Genomic DNA, 18,082 nt, shown 5'->3' on the forward strand with positions numbered 1-18,082 from the left:
TTTACTTGGACCCCAAAGGTTTTATAAAGATATTATGTCCATGAATGATTCTTTTAAATTGGTATTTCCGAGCAGGAAGGAAGGCTGGGGATCTTCTATGCTGCTATCTTCTTGGTGTCATGAGACCACAATGTTTTGAATAGTAAGGGTTTATCTTAAAATATTTATCATTTTGCTTTGCAACTAAATTGCAAAGAAAGACAAATACAGGGATCCTGAAGAAAAAAAAGTGCCATACCTTATGTTCTACAAAATCTAGAAGCTTGGTAGTATAAACCTGTAATCCTCCACCTTCTCCCTCCACCACAACCACACAGAAAAGGTTACACTCAAGTGCTCTGTATTGATGCAGTCTAATCTGTTCACTAGATTCTGCAACAATGGTCAACCGGCTGAATCCAACTGACATGCATATGCGTGTTCTCTGAATGCCTAACCTAATAAAACTAACAAAGTGAGAGTGCTTGAAACTACCTTTTTGAATGAGAATTCTGGATACTCTACCCTTTGTTTCTTTAAATATTAACACATACAATAAAGGAAAAACACTTTACTGTGTGGCTCTATCATTCACTAGAGAAAGGAGTGGTTGAAGGGAAACATCTCTACTGCATCCTGACTCGTATTATTTCTGTCTCCTGCATCATTTGAAACTACTGGAAAAAAGTGTTTCTTTTATTCTTACTATTGATAACTGAGTCAACGACGAAGAGACAGAAAAAGAAATATGAGGCAAATGTTGGCAGGAAGTAAAGAGACACAACTATATTCATTTCAGGAAAAAACAGAATTTTCATCTAAAAGCATAATTTTAAAAACTGTTGTAGAATCCATCTGATTTCATATAACAATGACTTACATATTTATTGTGAAAATTTAACATTGTGAGAAAAAAAGTGTAAAATCACCAACACTCTACCTTCCTTAGAGTTTTTGTGATTTGGTTTTTGGTTTTGAGTTTTGTCAATAATGAGTTTTAACATTTTGGTGATCATGTCTTTATTATTTCTCTATGTATATGTGAATCTGTGCTCTGTGTATGTAAATATACAAGTGAATATTTTTATATATACTTATCTACAAAAATATACATTGTATGATGAAAATCATGTAATGCATTTTTACCTTATTAATAGCTTTATTACTTTCTAAAGTTATTTTTAGTTGTTCTCCTGTCTTCCTCTTCTTTCACCTGTCTTGTTTTTTAACTCCAGTGTCCCCCACAGCTAAGTAAGTAACATTTTCCATGTGGAATTTACATTCACTTGTCTATGATGCTGCGACTATTTATCAGCATATATGCATATATTTATGCTTGTGTGTTGGAAGTTTCCATTTTCTAAGGATCATATTAAACTTGCTTCTGTTTGTTAAATTTTTCTTTTTAACACTAATTGTAAAAATTCATTCAACTCCATGCATATAAATTTAACCCACTCTTTTTTAGAGCAGTATAATTTTGCATGGTGTAAACTTATTAAAACCTTTTAAATATTTATATTAAAGTTGACTTTTTCAGGTTTTATAACCATGAAAAGTATTACAAAGAACTTCTTTGTCTCATATACATATATATATACACACACACACATACATTTATATATCTGCACGTAAGCATCTATCACCTATCTACCAATCTATCATCTATCTGCCTATCTTTCCTTATTATTGGTGTCTTTGTATTTATTAAAAAGATTTCCAGCCGGGCACAGTGGTTCATATCTGTAATCCCAGCATTTTGGGAGGCTGAAGTAAGAGGATCATTTGAGGCCAGGAGTTTGACACAAGTCTCAGCAACGTAGAGACCCTGTCTCTGCAAAAAATTAAAACATTAGCTGGACATTGTAGTACATTCCTGCAGCTCTAGCTACTTGGCAGGCTGACCCTGGGAAGCTGAAGGATCAGTTGAACCCAGGAGTTCAAGATTGCAGTGAGCTGTGACCACCACTGCACTCTAACCTGCATGACAGAGTGAGACCATGTCTCATAAACAAGCAAACAAACAGAAATCTAGGAATGTGACTACTGGATTGGAAGGTATATGCAGTTTCATTTTAATAAATATTGCCAGAAGCTTTCAAAAACCTAGTATGGTATCTATTTCAACCAAGAACGTCTGAGTACTTACTCCTAGCATCATTGCTAATTCTGAAGTATTATTGCTTTCTCATTTTGTGAATATAATGAATGAGTATTAAAATCTTATTGCTATTTTAGTTTGCATTTCTATGATTATTAGCGAGGTTGAATATGCTGTCATGTATTTATAACCATTTGGAATTCCCCTTCTCTAAAACAACATTTACATAATCTCTTTTGTCCCTGTTTCTATTTATTTGTCTCTTTCTTGCACACGTTAGGAGCTTGTTATATCCAGTGAGCTTGTGTTTAACTTCCACTTATAAGTGAGAACACACGATATTTGTTTTTCTGTTCCCATGTTAATTTGCTCTAGGATAATGGCCTCCAGTTGCACCTATGTTGCCACAAAGGACATAATTTCATTATTGCTTATTGCTGTGTGTCATTTCATGGTGCATATGTATCCCATTTTCTTTTTATGTTTTATTTCTTAAAAATGTTACTGATACATAATAGTGTACACATTTCTAGAGTATATGTGATATCTTGACACATGCATATAATATATAATGGTCAAGTCAGGATATTTGGGATATCCATCACTTCAAATAGTTATGATTTCTTTTAGTTAGAAATTTTTAAAAATAATTTCAACTTTTGCTAGGCACAGTGGCTCACACCTATAATCCCGGCACTTTGGGAGGCTGAGGCCGGTGGATCACAAGGTCAGGAGTTCAAGACCAGCCTGACCAACATGGTGAAACCCTATCTCTACTAAAGATACAAAAAATTAGCTGGGCGTGGTGGTGTGTGCCTGTAATCCCAGCTACTTGGGAGGCTGAGGCAGGAGAATCACTTGAACCCAGGAGGCAGAGGTTGCAGTGAGCTGAGATGGTGCCATTGCATTCCAGCCTGGATGACAGGGCAAGACTCCATATCAAAAATTATAATAATTTCAACTTTTAGATTTAGGGGGTTCCTATGCAGGTTTGTTACACGAGTATCTTGTGTGATACTGAGGTTTACAGTACTATTGAGCCCACTACCGAGGTAGTGAGCATGGTACCCGATAGTTTTTCAACACTTCCCCAGCCCCAGTGTCTATTGTTGCCATTTTATGTCCATGAGTATCTAATGTTTAGCTCCCACTTACAGGTGAGAAAATGCAGTATTTGGTTTTCTGTTGCTACATTAATGCTCTTAGGGTAATGGCCTCCAGTTCCATCCATGCTGCTGCAAAGAACATGATTTTATTCTTTTTCATAGCTGTGTGGTATTCCATGATGTATATGTACTACATTTTCTTTATCCAATCCACTGCTGATAGGCACCTGGGCTGATTTCATGTCTTTGCTATTGTGAATAGTGTTGCAATGAATATATAAGTGCATGTGTCTTTTTGGTGGAATTATTTGTTTTCTTTTGGATATATACCCAGTAATGAGATTGCTGGGTCAAAAGGTAGTTCTGTTTTAAGTTCTTTGAAAAATATCCAGACTGCTTTTCACAGTGGCTGAACTAATTTACATTTCCACCAACAGTGTATAAGCATTCCCTTTTCTCTGCAGCCTTGCCAGCATCTGGTTTTTGTTTTTTGTTTTTACTTTTTCATAATAGTCATTCTGACTGGTGTAATATGGTATCTCATGGTTCTTATTTGCATTTATCTGATGATAGTGATATTGAGCATTTTCTAGCATGTTTTTTGGCCACACTTCTTTTGAAAAGTGTTTGCTCATGTTCTTTGCCCACTTTTAAATGGGGTTGTTTCTTGCCTGTTAATTTAAGTTCCTTATAAATTCTGGATATTAAGCCGGGCACAGTGGCTTATGCCTATAGGAGGCCAAGGTGGGCAGATAACTAGGTCAGGAGTTTGAGACCAGTCTGGCCAACACAGTGAATCCCCATCTCTACTAAAAATACAAAAATAGCCAAGCATGGTGGTGGGCACCTGTAATCACAGCTACTTGAGAGGCTGAGGCAAGAGAATCGCTTGAAACTGGAAGGTGGAGGTTGCAGTGAGTTGAGATCATGCCACTGCACAGCAGCCTGGGCAAAAGAGCAAACTCTGTCTCAATTTTTTAAAAAAATCTAGATATTAGAACTTTGTCAGATGCATAGTTTGTGAATATTTTCATTTTCTCCACATCCTCAACAACACTTATTATCCTTTGTCTTTATTTATAGTAGCCATTTTAAAAGGAGTGAGGTGATATAGTAGTTTTAATTTGCATTTCCTCAATAATTACTGATGTCGAGCATTTTTGCATATACCTCTTGGCCTCTGTATGTCTTCTTTTGATAAATGTCTGTTCAGATCATTTGCACATTTTAAATCAGGCTATTTATTTTCTGGTTATGGAGTGCTCGAGTTCCTTATATAGTAACCCTTTATCAGATGTATAGCTTACAACTATTTTCTCCAATTCTGTAGGTTCTTTTAACTCTGATGTTTGTTTTTCTTTGTTGTACAGGGGCTTTTAATTTGAGTAATTGCTGGGTGTGGTGGCTCATGCCTGTAATCCCAGCACTTTGGGAGGCTGAGGCAGGTGGATTACCTGAGGTTGGGCGTTCGAGAGCAGCCTGACCAACATGGTAAAATACTGTCTCTTAAAAAAAAAAAAAAAAAAAGATCTGGACACAATGGCACATGCCTGTGGTCTCAGGCACTCTGGAGGCTGAGGTGAAAGAATCTTGAGCCAAGGTGTGTCCAGACTGCAGACTGCAGTGAGTGAGCTAGGATGACACCACTGCACTGCAGAATTTAACAGTCTCTCTCTCTCTCTCTCTCTCTTTCTCCCTCTCTTTCATTTTAAAAAAATTAAGGTAATCATATTTGTCTATTTTTGCTTTTATTGCCCTTACTTTTGGGGTCACATCCAAAAAATAATTGCCCAGACTAATGTCATGGAGTTTCCCCCATTTTCTTCTAGTAATTTTTTCAGGTCTTATATTTACTCTTTAACCCATTTTCAGTTGATTTTAGTATATGGCATGAAATAGGGGTCTAATTTCAGTCTTCTGCACATGAACATTTCATTTTCCCAATATCATTTGTTGAAGAGACTGTTGTTTCGTCATTGAGTGTTCTTGGAATCTTTGTCGAAAGTCAGTTGGCTGAGAATGCATGAATTCATTTTTGGGTTCTCTATTCTGTTCTGTTCGTTTATGTGTCTGGTTTAATGCCAGTACCATGCTGGTTTGGTTACTACAGCTTTGTAGTATATTTTGAAATCAGGTAATATGATGCTTCCAGCTTCATTCTGTTAGCTCATTTCATTGCTTATTTGAGGTCTCCTTTGTTTCCATGTAAGTTTTAGGATTATTTTTTTTTACTGCCATGAAGATTATCTCATATTTTGATAGGAACTGCATTGAATCCATAGATCATTTTTGTTAGTATGGTCATTTTAACAATATTAATTTTTCAAACTGTGAACATGGGATATATTTCCATTTTTTGTGATCTCTTCAATTTCTTTCATTAGTGTTTTATAGTTTTACTTATAGAGATCTTTTATCTCCTTGTTTAAATTTATTACTATGTATTTTATTTATTTCGTAGTTATTGTAAATGGGATTGCTTTTTTATTTCCTTTTTCAGTAGTTCATTGTTGGCATATGGAAATGCTGCTGGGTTTTGTGTGCTAATTTTGTATCCTACAACTTTATTGAATTGATCAGTTCTGAGAGTTTTTTGTAAATTATATAGGTTTTCCTATTTATAAGATCATGTTATCTGCAAAAACATAAAATTTGACTTCCTCTTTTCCAGTTTGGATGATCTTTAATTATTTCTATTACCTAGTTGCTCTGACTAGAACATCACCCAATACTAGATTGAATACAAGTGGTGAGAGTAGGCATCCTTGTCTTCTTCTAGTTTCTAGAGGAAAATACTTCAGCTTTTCCCTGCTCAGCATAATGCTAGCTGTGGATTTGTTATATGTGGTCCTTATTATGTTCAGGTATGTTTCTTTCATATCTAGTTTGTTGAAGATTTTTATTATGAAAGGATATCAAATTTTATCAAATGCTTTCTCTGTGTCTATTGAGATTGTCATATTGTTTTTGTCCATCATTCTGTAAATGTTATGTATCATGTTGATTGATTTGCATTGGTCAAACCATCCCTGGGATAAATTCCAGTTGATTATGGTGAATGATGTTTTTAACGTGTTGTTGAATTCTGTTTGCTAGTATTTATTTTGAGGATTTTTGCATCTCTGTTCATCAGAAATATTGGCCTATGGTTTTCTTTTTTTATTGTGACCTTGTCATGTTTTGGTATCAGGGTAATGTCCTCATAGAATGAGTATAAAAAAATTGCTTCCACTTCAGTTTTCTGGAAAAGTTTGAGAAGAATTGATAATAATTCTTTCTGAAATATTTGGCATAATTCAGCAATAAAGCCATCGGGTTCTTGGCTTTTCTTTGAAGGGATACTTTTTACTACTGATTGAGTTTTGTGGCTCGTAATTGGTCTGTTCATATTTTCTATTACTTCTTGGTTTAATCTTGGTGGTTGTATGTGTCCAGGAATTTTTCCATTTCCATTGGGTTTTCCAATTTGTTGGCATATAGTTGCTCACAATAATCTTTAATGATCTCTTCTGTTTCTATAATATCAATTGTAAACTCCCTGTTCATTTGTGGGAATTCTATTACCTGTGACTTTATGCTTTTCTCTTCCTGTTTTTAGATTCCCTCTTTGTCTTTAACTTTTGATAGATTAAATATAATGTGCCTTTGAACTGACCATTTTGGGTTGACTCTATTTGGAAATCTTTGACCTTCATGTACCTGGATGTCTATATCTCTTGCAAGACTTAAGAAGTTTTCAGCCATTATTCTGTTAAATAGGTTTTCTATACCTTTGTTCATCTCTGTTTTTTTCTGGAATCCATAGGAGGATGACCCTCCACCACCCAAACCCCCTCTCAATAAGGAATAACTTTAGACTGTTTGTCATGCTGCAAAGCTCGCCAGGGCATCATCTTTAGGAGAAAGGTGTCATTCTTATCACACCAATCCAGGCCTCCTCTCCTTGGATGCAAATTTAGCGTGATGCAAAGGAGCGGGGAACAAGAAACACAATAAATTGGGGAGCAAAACTAAGCCAAGAAGTGTCAGCCACTTTAAAACAAAAAAGGAGCATTTCAACTCAGTCCTGTGGATAGCACATAACTTCTGTCCTCACTTCATGACCTAGATAATTGTTTCCAAGCTCCATATTGTCCCTAGAGAAAGCATGGGAACCAGGCTATAAATGACTTCCCTGAAGCCATCATTTCCTGGGAATTGAGTACCACGTACAAACTGGAACCAAACCAAGATGATGAGAATAGGTGAAAAGGGGACATGTCCAGACTTTTCTCCCTTTTGGCAAGTTTGAAAGTCAAACCTGAAGGCAGGTAAATGGGTAGAACATGGCAGGATGCTAGACTTTCTCATTCTGTGAGTTCATGACAAGTTTTTATCCTAGCTCTGAGAGTTCCAAATGGGCACTGGAAGTTACTTCACTCTCCATCTCTCACAGATTAACTCAATGAGCTTATATCCATCCATAATACTGAGCTGTTTTCATGTGTGATTTTCCCTTTGAACATTGAAACAGAGAGAAAATCACAGGAAAAGTTACAATAGCCCCTCCATGAAATCATTGAACAAAGTCTATGAGCATTAATCTTCCCACCTTGTTAGCATTTTTGTAAATATTAACATGCAGCTTCTCTTTTTATTATAAATAAATTGTACATTAAGTTTAAGCCTCTTGGTTTTCTTCCTTCATTTGTGTCTTCTCTTTTTTATTTTTGTAACTTTCAAGGATACAGCATGGATTTTCAAGCTCTAGGGCAGTTTCCACTGGTACATTAAAAATATCATTGAAAACAAAATGTTAATTTTTTGTTATTTTATCAATATACCTCTTCCCCATCTTTTTACAATTCCATTAGTCTTTGCATTGTCTCCTTTCTTATATATACACGAGAGCAAGGACAGGATGCCTAGCTCTAGTTCACAGCTTGCATCTACAAAGGTGCCAGTCTGGAATAACACCCAGTGTCATGCAGTGAACATCTTGGGATGACTCTGATGCATTATGTCAAAGGATTTCTTTGGTTTGTGTATATGGAGGACAAGTGCCAGAAAATTCCAAGCTCATTTGTTACTGCCAGATTACTCCAAGTAGAGGATACTTTTCCTCATAGTGCTGATGTTAACTATTCCTCATACGTAATTATGACATGAGAATCTACACACACACACACACACACACAAATAGTAGCATCAGAGATTCCCCTTAAATGGAGAAATTTATTTGACAGCATTGGAACTATGCCATTAGTTGTTTTATTCTCAGTTGTGTCCCCAGATATTTCTTGCATGCCATCAGAGATGAGATAGTCTAGTATTTCTAGTCATGACTATATTTCCACAAGTGATGTGATCATAGTTCTCTGGTTTACGAAAAAAAATCTGATATTGGCCAATTGTAAGGTATATACAAAATACATACATATACATATACCTCTCCATCTACCTCTAAATGTATGTAAAATGTATCTCTCTGTATCTCTCTCTACTTCAACAGTCCCTTCACCTCTCTACTCATCGCACCTTTCTATTCTCATTTGTATATAAACAGATGTACCTACAGCTACTGCAGAAAGGGGAGAAGAGTCTTTTCTTTGGCAGAAGTGGTGGGCTACACCTTGTGAAGCAAGAGTTCTGGGTACAGTGGCCTTAAGCAGAATAAGAGTTTCTCTTTTTGGCAAAAGAATCAAGGTGATGGCCACTGGTTCTGAAAGGAAAGAGTGACTCCAGTAGCATGGGGACTTTAAGATTTGGGGGAACTGGAATTGCCAAAGGCAATAAATGGTGCTGAAAGCTGGAGTTCAGCTGGTTCTGTGGTCCCGGCCAGCCAGCCCAAAGGAGCCTTGAGATCCAGGCTTGCACAGCGGATCCTATCCCATCACCTGACAGCCTTTGCAAAAACATGTCTGCATGCTCCCAGAAGGCCCTGGCTACTTAGCCAATCACACCCACTGCTCTGGGAAACCACAGAGTTTTGGAGAATGAGTGACAAAATGGCTGATAAAGCAGGTCTGGTGCCAGAAGTGTGATGGCACCACCACTGCCACTGCTGCAGAGTCCAAGTCCAGGCTAAAAAAGAAGGGCTTTTCTCAGTAAAGCCATCTGCACCCAAAGGGAAATACCGCAAGCATTCAACAAGAGCATAATGAAGCTTTCCCACCTCCCCCTTCTGAGAACTGGGGACAAGAAGTCTTCAAGACCAAGTTATGGGACTAGCAGGCCACTTCTAGTTCAAGTGGCGTGGGTCATTGGGTGCTGCCTACCAACCACCCTCAGAGTGGGTGATATGGTTTTGCTGTGTCCCCACCCAAATCTCAAGCTGAATTGCATCTCCAGAATTCCCAGGTGTTGTGGTAGGAACTGAGGGAGAGTTAATTGAATCATGGGGGCTGGTCTTTCCCAGGTTATTCTCGTAATAGTATGTAAGTCTCACGAGACCCAGTGGGTTTATTAGGGGTTTCCACTTTTGCTTCTTCCTCATTTTCCCTTGATGGCAGTCACGTAAGAAATGCCTTTTGTCTCCTGCCATAATTCTGAGGCCTTCCCAGCCACATGGAACTGTAAGTCCAATGAAACCTCTTTTCTTCCCAGTTTTGGGTATGTCTTTATCAGCAGCATGAAAACAGACTAAAACAGTGGGGAAAAAACTATAGGAGTGAAACATGACCACTTTGCCTCTGGAGCCAAATCCAGCGTAGACCCTGGCTTTTTCTTTAGCAAAAGTCTCTGCAATTAGTGCCTGACCCCCAGTCAAGGTCTTTTCACCCTGGGAAATCCTTCCCAACAACAGCACTGTATCGGTGCTCTGCTCACAAAAAAACCCCAGCTGAAACCTGAGGTCAGAGAGCAAGCTACTAGCTGTGAAGAATCCTGGAGTTGCACAGGACATTACTTTTATTAATACTTACAATGTTTCATTTAGTTCCAGCAAGCAGCTTTTCTGGTACTCAATCATAAACAAACAGCAACACACACACACACACACACACACACACACGCACACAGCAACATTGTAAGCTATTTGATGTATCTAGTTTCACAGGTAATCAGTCTCATCTCCAAATTAACCTGTCTAGTTTTTCTTGTCGTCATGGTAATATAAAAAACTTGAGTTTTTCAGGTGTCTGTGGTGAAAGTACACACCACATTATTTTTAATTATCTGGAGCCCTCTAGCCAGCTGGAATTATTTAAATGTAGTCGTTTGCATCCAGTCATTGCTTTACAACACAGATATCCACAATATCTACAACAAGCAGTTGTTGTGGATTTTTTTATATTTATACACGAAGTAGGTCTTCTTGCTGAGAAACATTAAGTTACCCTGCCCCCATGGCTCCCTGGTGGAGAAGACCTTTTAGTTTGCAATTAGTGGTAGGCAGTTAACAGCTGCCTACTTGGTATATTTTTGAGTTATAAGTAAATACAGAACACCTGTTTATTAATAAGAATCACCTGTTTGGCCGGGCGCAGCAGCTCACACCTGTAATCCCAGCACTTTGGGAGGCCAAGGCGGGTGGATCACGCGGTCAAGAGATCAAGACCATCCTGGTCAACATGGTGAAACCCCGTCTCTACTAAAAATACAAAAAATTAGCTGGGCATGGTGGCGCGTGCCTGTAATCCCAGCTACTCAGGAAGCTGAGGCAGGAGAATTACCTGAACCCAGGAAGCGGAGGTTGCAGTGAGCTAAGATGGCGCCATTGCACTCCAGCCTGGGTAACAAGAGCAAAACTCCATCTCAAAAAAAAAAAAAGAGAATCACCTGTTTAAGAGAGACTAAGTACGTGGATGAGTATCTGCTCAGGGCCTTCAGCCTGGAATGCTGTCAGCCCCTGAGGCTCTCAGGCTGAGGGCCTCCAGGACAGATCCACACTGCTGTTCTGAGTGTCTGCCTCTCATTACCTTCGGCGCCTACTGGGTGGGGGTCTCCCGACCAAGCTGGTACTCGGTATCTTCGGAGTTACTTCTTTTTTTCTTCTTTCTTTTCCGCCCTTCTTTCTTCCTCTCTTTCTTTCATTATCTTCAATTTTGAGGGAAGCTTTATTTTTCAGTAAAGAGATCTTGCCCGATACCTCACATCTTTCATTTAGCCTGCTCTCTAGCACCACCCTTCTCCCAGCTGGCTAAGCATCACAATCCTTTTCTGAGCGCAAGAATTTCTTGACTTACCCTGACAGTAGCATTCAACAACAGGTGAGCCTAACCTCTTGCAGTCTGTTTACCTTTCCTTTAAAATGAAAAGAATGTCCCTTTTTTTTCCTTTTTTTGCCTTTTTATTTTTATCAGATTTGCCATAATTTGTAGTTATGGTAGATTAGTCACCATCTGTCCAAGATGCAATGCTGTTTGCTATAATCTATGGAACCTATCATAGGGGTGCAAGATAGTTCAACATATGCAAATCAGTAAATGTCATACATCACAACAACAGAATGAAGGGAAAATCCGTATCATCTCAATAGATGCAGAAAAAATATTTGACAAAATTCAACATTCTTTCATGATAAAAAATAAATTTGTTTTTTCATAACAAATTAGGTATAGTCTGGGTGCAGTGGTTCATTCCTGTAATCCTAGCACTTTGGGAAGCCAAGATGGGTGGATCACTTGAGTTCAGGAGTTCAAGACCAGCATGGGCAACATGATGAAACCCCATCTCTAAAAAAATTACAAAAATGAGCCAGGTGTGGTGGCACATGCCTGTGGTGGCACATGCTCAGCTACTTGGAAAGCTGAGGTGGGAGGATCACTTTTGCCTTGGAGGTTGGGGCTGCAGTGAGCCAAGATCATGCCACTGTACTCCAGCCTGGGCAGCAAAAAAAAAAAAAAAACTATAGAATGAATGTACCTTATAAAATAAAGCCCATATTTGACAGATCTACAGGTAACAACTGGTGAAATTCTAAAATGTTTTCCTTGAAGATTAGAAACAAGACAAGTATGTACATTCCTGTTACTTCTATTTATCAAAATACCGGAAATCCTAGCCAGACCAATTGGCAATAAAAAGAAATAAAAGGCACCCAAATCAGAAAGAAAGAAGTAAAATTATCTGTCTGCAGATTGCATTATTTTATATTTAGAAAACCCTAAAGATTTCTCCAAAAAACTATTAGAATAAATAAATTTAGTAAAGTTGCAGGATACAAAATTAACATGCAAAAATAGGTTGCATTTTAAATACTATCAACAAACTATCAGAAACAAAAATTAGGAAAACAATCTTATTTAAATAGCTTCAAAATATTAAAATATCTAAAAATACCATGAGAGAACATAAATCAGAAGATAAAAAAATTTAAAAATAAAGTATCTAGGAATAAATTCAGCCAAGTAGGTTGAGGATCTGTACACTGAAAAACAAGAAAATATTGATAAAAAAAACTGGATCAGGAAGCTGAGCAAGATTGCCAAACAGAGCCCTTCAATGATCATACCCCATGCCCCGCAGGAACACCAAAATGGACACCTACACACTCACACACACACACGCACACACACAAACGCCTTCATAAGAACCAAAAACCAGGTGAGCAATCACAGTGCATGGTTTTAATATCATATCAAGGACAGAGGCAGTGAAGAGGGTAGGAAAGACAGTCTTGAATTGCCTACACCACACTACCCCCATTACCGGCAGCATTGATACCCCCGTACCGGCAGCATCAAGTGGTATGTGGAGAGAGAATCTATGTACTTGGGAGAGGGAGGGCAAAGTGATTATGGAACTTTGCACTGGAATGCTGTCACAGCAGAAAGCAACACAGGACGCAGTTTGGCCAGCACTCACAGACGGAGCATTTAGACCAGCCCTAGCCAGAGGAGAATTGTCCGTTCCAGGGGTCAGAACCTGGAGAGACCCACTAGGTTCTGGATATACCCACCTCCATGGCATAAAGTACTCTGGGGTCCTAAATAAACTTGAAAGGCAGTCTAGGCCACAAGGACTGAAATTCCTGGGTAAGTCCCTGTGCTGTGCTGGGCTCAGAGCCAGTGGACTTGCTTCAGGTGTATGTGACCCAGTGAGACATCAGCTGGAGTGGCCAAGGCAGTGGAGTGCATCACTCCTCCCCCAATTCCAGGCAGTGCAGCTCACAGCTCTGGGAGAAAAAGGAGTAAAGAGGACTTTGTCTTGCAACTTGATTACCAACTCAGCCACAGTAAAATAAAGCACCAAGCAGTGTCCTGAAGCCCCAATTCTAGGCCACAGCTTCCAGATGAAATTTCTAGACTCCTGGGCCAGAAGGGAACCCACTGTCCTCAAGGAAAGAACCCAGTCCTTGCAGAATTTACCCCCTGCTAACTAAAGAGTCCTGGGGCCCTGAAGAAACATCAGTGGTAGCCAGGCAGTAAGTACCATGGGTTTTGAATGAGACCCAGAACATTGCTGGTTTCACATGCAACCCAGCATATGCCCAGCTGTGGCAGCCACAGGGAGGGACTCCTTCTCCTTGAGGGAATGAGAGGGAAAAGTAAAAAGGACTTTGTCTTGTAACTTGGGTATCAGCTCAGTCTCAGTAAAATAAAGCACCAAGCAGATTCATAAAATCCCCAATCCCTGACCCCATCCCTCAGGGATGGCATTTCTCGACACACCCTGAGACAGAAGAGAAACTGCTGCACTGAAGAGAAAAATTCAGTCCAATTCAGTCCTGGCCAGGATTCATCCCCTGCTGACTACAGAGCCCTTGGGCATTGAATAAACATCAGTGGTAGCCAGGAAATGGTCACCAGAGGCCTTAGGTGTGACCCAGCACAATCCCAGCAGTGACAGCAATGGGAGTGCTTGTGTCATCTCTTCCTCAACTCCAGGTACCTCAGCATGGATAGAGAGACTCTGTCTGTTTGGGAAAAACAGAGAGAAAATATGGCAAGAGAACAAGACACTCTGGTAATCCAGGGAATTCTCTCGGATTTTATCCAAGACCACTAAGGAGGTACCTTTATGGGTCCACAAGTCACAGAATTACTGAGCTTGGGGTTCCCTCTACTGAGTATTTGGCTTCAGTGACCAAAGACTTTGATTACAACACTCAATTCCCTTTGAACACTTAAAAAGGCTTCTCAAGAAAAACAGGTACAAACCAGTGCAGACTAAAAAAAAATTAGAATAAACACCTCTTTAATGCCCAGACACTGACAAATAACCACAGCAGCAAGACCACCAGGAAAAACATGACCTCACAAAACAAACTAAGGCATTAGTGACCAACTCCAGAGTTACAGAGATATGTGACCTTTCACATAGAGAATTCAAAATAGTTGTTTTAAGAAATCTCAGGCCAGGCGCTATGGCTCTCACCTGTAATCCCAGCATGTTGGAATGTTGAGGTGGGTGAATCACAAGGTCAGGAGTTTGAGATCAGCCCTGCCAACATGATGAAACCCTGTCTCTACTAAAAATACAAAAGTCAGCCTAGTGTGGTGGTGGGCGCCTGTAATCCCAGCTACTCAGGAGGCTGAGGCAGGAGAATCGCTTGAACCTGGGAGGCCGAGGTTGCAGTGAGCCAAGACTGTGCCATTGCACTCCAGCCTGGATGACAGAGTGAGACTCCTTCTCAAAAGAAAAAAAAAAAAAAAAGAAAATGAGATTCAAGATAATACAGAGAAGGAATGCAGAATCCTGTTAGATACATTTAACAAAAAGATTGAAGTAATTTTTAAAAATCAAGCGGAGATTCTGGAGCTGAAAAATTTAGTCAGCTTGAAGACAGGATATTTTAAAATACACAGAAGAGTCAAAAGAAAAAATAATAAAAATAGTGAATTTTATAAAACAGCTTTGAAACGGCAAATCTGGGGGCTAAGCTGTGCCTACGTCGGCCTCGACTCCCGGGGGCTGGAGGAGTTACCTTTGGAGCCCGAAAGGAGGAAGGAAGCAAAATATCAACAACAGCCGAGGCGGCTGGGGCGCTAGGTCCGGGTTCCCAGCTTGTCAGCCGCCGCTGCTGGCCCCGCGCCCACGACAGGGGCCCAGGCCCCCCAGCGCCGCCCAGGGCTCGCGCGGACGCCGGCCTCATTATTATTCCCCCCGCCCGGAGCTGCGGCTTCCCGGTGTTGAAGATCCCCGGACCAGGGGCGAGGGCTGCCTGCTCTTTGCCGTGACAACCCCTTTCCCCGAGTCGGGCTGGAGGCTGTGCAGAAGGTATCCTGCAGACCATGAACTGAGCACTGTTCCCAGACCGTTCATGAGCACAGTGTAAGGTGTACCAAGACCCACCACCCAGCAAGCCCCTCCCCTCCGTAGCACTGAGGACCCCCGGAAAAGATGGGGAGGAAAAAGAGTCAGATCCAGGGAATCACCGATGAGCGGAGCCGACAGGTGACTTTCACCAAGCGGAAGTTCGGCCTGATGAAGAAGGCGTATGAGCTGAGCGTGCTGTGCGACTGCGAGATCGCACTCATCATCTTCAACCGCGCCAACAAGCTGTCCCAGTACGCCAGCACCGACATGGACAAGGTGCTGCTCAAGTACGCGGAGTACAACCAGCCGCACGAGAGCCGCACCAACGCGGACATCATCGAGACCCTGAGGAAGAAGGGCTTCAACGGCTGCGACAGCCCGGAGCCCGACGGGGAGGACTCGCTGGAACAGAGCCCCCTGCTGGAGGGCAAGTACCGGCGCGCCAGCGAGTAGCTCGACGGGCTCTTCCGGCGCTGTGGGTCCGCTCTCCCGGCCCCCAACTTTGCCACGCCTATCACGGTGCCCGTGTCCAATCAGAGCTCACTGCAGTTCAGCAATCCCAGCTGCTCCCTGGTCACCCCTTCCCTGGTGACGTCATCCCTCACAGACCCGCGGCTCCTGTCCCCCCAGCAGCCAGCACTACAGAGGAACAGTGTGTCTCCAGGCCTGCCCCAGCGGCCAGCTAGTGCAGGGGCCATGCTTGGGGTGACCTGAACAGTGCTAACAGAGCCTGCCACAGCCCTGTTGGGAATGGCTACGTCACTGCCCGGGCTTCCCCTGGCCTCCTCCCTGTGGCCAATGGCAACAGCCGAAACAAGGTCATCCCTGCCAAGTCTCCACCCCCGCCCACCCACAGCACCCAGATTGGAGCCCCCAGCCAAGCCCGACCTGCGAGTCATCACTTCCCAGGCAGGAAAGGGGTTAATGCATCACTTGAAAAATGCCCAGCGCCTTGCAGTCTCCCAGTCTCCACATTCGCTCATCACCCCAGTGGTTTCTGTGGCAACGCCGAGTATACGGAGCCAGGGCCTCCCCTTCTCTTCCATGCCCACTGCCTGCAACACAGATTACCAGCTGACCAGTGCAGAGATCTCCTCCTTACCAGCCTTCAGTTCGCCTGGGGGGCTGTGGCTAGGCAATGTCACAGCCTGGCAGCAGCCACAATAGCCCCAGCAGCCGCAGAAGCCACAGCAGCCACAACAGCCACAGCAGCTGCAGCAGCCACATCCTCCACAGCAGCAGCGGCCGCAGCCACAGCCACAGCAGCCTCAGCAGCCGCAACAGCCACCTCAGCCACAGTCCCACCTGGTCCCTGTATCGCTCAGCAACCTCATCCCGGGCAGCCCCCTGCCCCACGTGGGTGCTGCTCTCACAATCACCCCCCACCCCCCACATCAGCATCAAGTCAGAACCGGTGTCCCCAAGCCATGACCGCGGCCCTGCGCCTCCCCCTCCAGCTGTGTTCCCAGCTGCCCGCCCTGAGCCTGGCGATGGTCTCAGCAGCCCGGCCGGGGGATCTTATGAGACTGGGGACTGGGATGACGGACGGGGGGGACTTCGGGCCCACACTGGGCCTGCTGCGCCCAGCCGCAGAGCCTGAGGCTGAGGGCTCAGCTGTGAAGAGGATGCGGCTCAATACCTGGACATTAAAGTGAGGGTTCCCACTCCCCTCCTCTCAGCCTCCCTGATGAAGAGTTGACAATCTCACCACCCGCCCTTCCCTGCCCCGGGATCCTCCCGCTCGACCCCCACCTCCTTTCTTGTGCTCCATGTCCTGTTGATGGTTACATTTGTGTATAATTATTATTATTATATTTTTTAAAATTTGGATTCTCGATTTGGAGAGGGGGATGCTCTCATCCCCTCTTTCTGTCCCCCCCACCACCATTTTCACTGGCTGGGGGGACACTTTGCACGTTGTACACATATGCTGCAGGAAGGGGGTGTGGGGCCCAATAGGCCTTTGGGAAAGGACAGGTGCTGAGCCCTGCCTGTGGAGCCCTCCCACCCCACCACCCAGATAGAGGGAAATAACCAAAAAACTACTAAACAAACAAAAAAAAAACCCACACCATAGACTGAAACCCCAAAGTGGGTTTGACAGGTGGGTTTGTGTCTCAAGGGGAAAGTGAGGCAGAGTTTCTGAAAAGGGTCTCTGTTTCTGGGTTCATGTGGCCATTGGCACATGGAGCAGAATACTGAAGCCTGGTCCCCAAATGCCCTGCACACACATGCCACACCTGTGCTGATTCTTGTGTGTGCTGCACCCCCAAGGTGTGTGGGTGCTGGCTGAGCTTTGGGCTGGGAAGGCAGCCTGGGGAATCTGAGGCTTGGGACAGGTTCGAGGTGAGGGCCTCTCTGGAAGCACATTTGGAGAGAAAGACAGAGCCATGAGGAGAGGGCTGCAGAGGGCGGAAGGGCTAGGCAGGGTGCAAATCGAGCCCCTCCCTTCCCCAGCTTTTCTCTAAGATATACAGTGCAATAGCTTCCTGCCCCTCGGTTGATGCCAGCCCTGTAAAGCTGGCCACAATGTGCAGGGAGAATGGGGAGAGGGTCTTCAGTGAGGTGGCTCTGGGCGAGAATCGGCCTGGACCTCTCTGGGGTGATCCAGGCCAGAGCTCTTCCATCGGGGCAAGTGTGGTGAGGGGATGTCCTTGGCCTTGCATGCACACTACCTGGGGGAGCAGACACTGGGATCGTCTGTGGGGTGGGAGGT

At 42.7% G+C, this 18,082-nt stretch overlaps 1 pseudogene across 1 annotated transcript; it reads left to right on the plus strand.

Annotated features, from left to right (window-relative positions):
- The first annotated feature begins 14,992 nt into the window (after positions 1 to 14,992).
- On the plus strand, positions 14,993 to 17,387 carry LOC118146274 (myocyte-specific enhancer factor 2D pseudogene; annotated as a pseudogene). Its single transcript, XR_008475464.2, has one exon. The product of XR_008475464.2 is annotated as a myocyte-specific enhancer factor 2D pseudogene (transcript).
- The last annotated feature ends 695 nt before the right edge of the window (positions 17,388 to 18,082 follow it).

Source organism: Callithrix jacchus, chromosome 12 (genome assembly GCF_049354715.1).
Source record: "Callithrix jacchus isolate 240 chromosome 12, calJac240_pri, whole genome shotgun sequence".
NCBI classification, from domain to species: domain Eukaryota; kingdom Metazoa; phylum Chordata; class Mammalia; order Primates; family Cebidae; genus Callithrix; species Callithrix jacchus.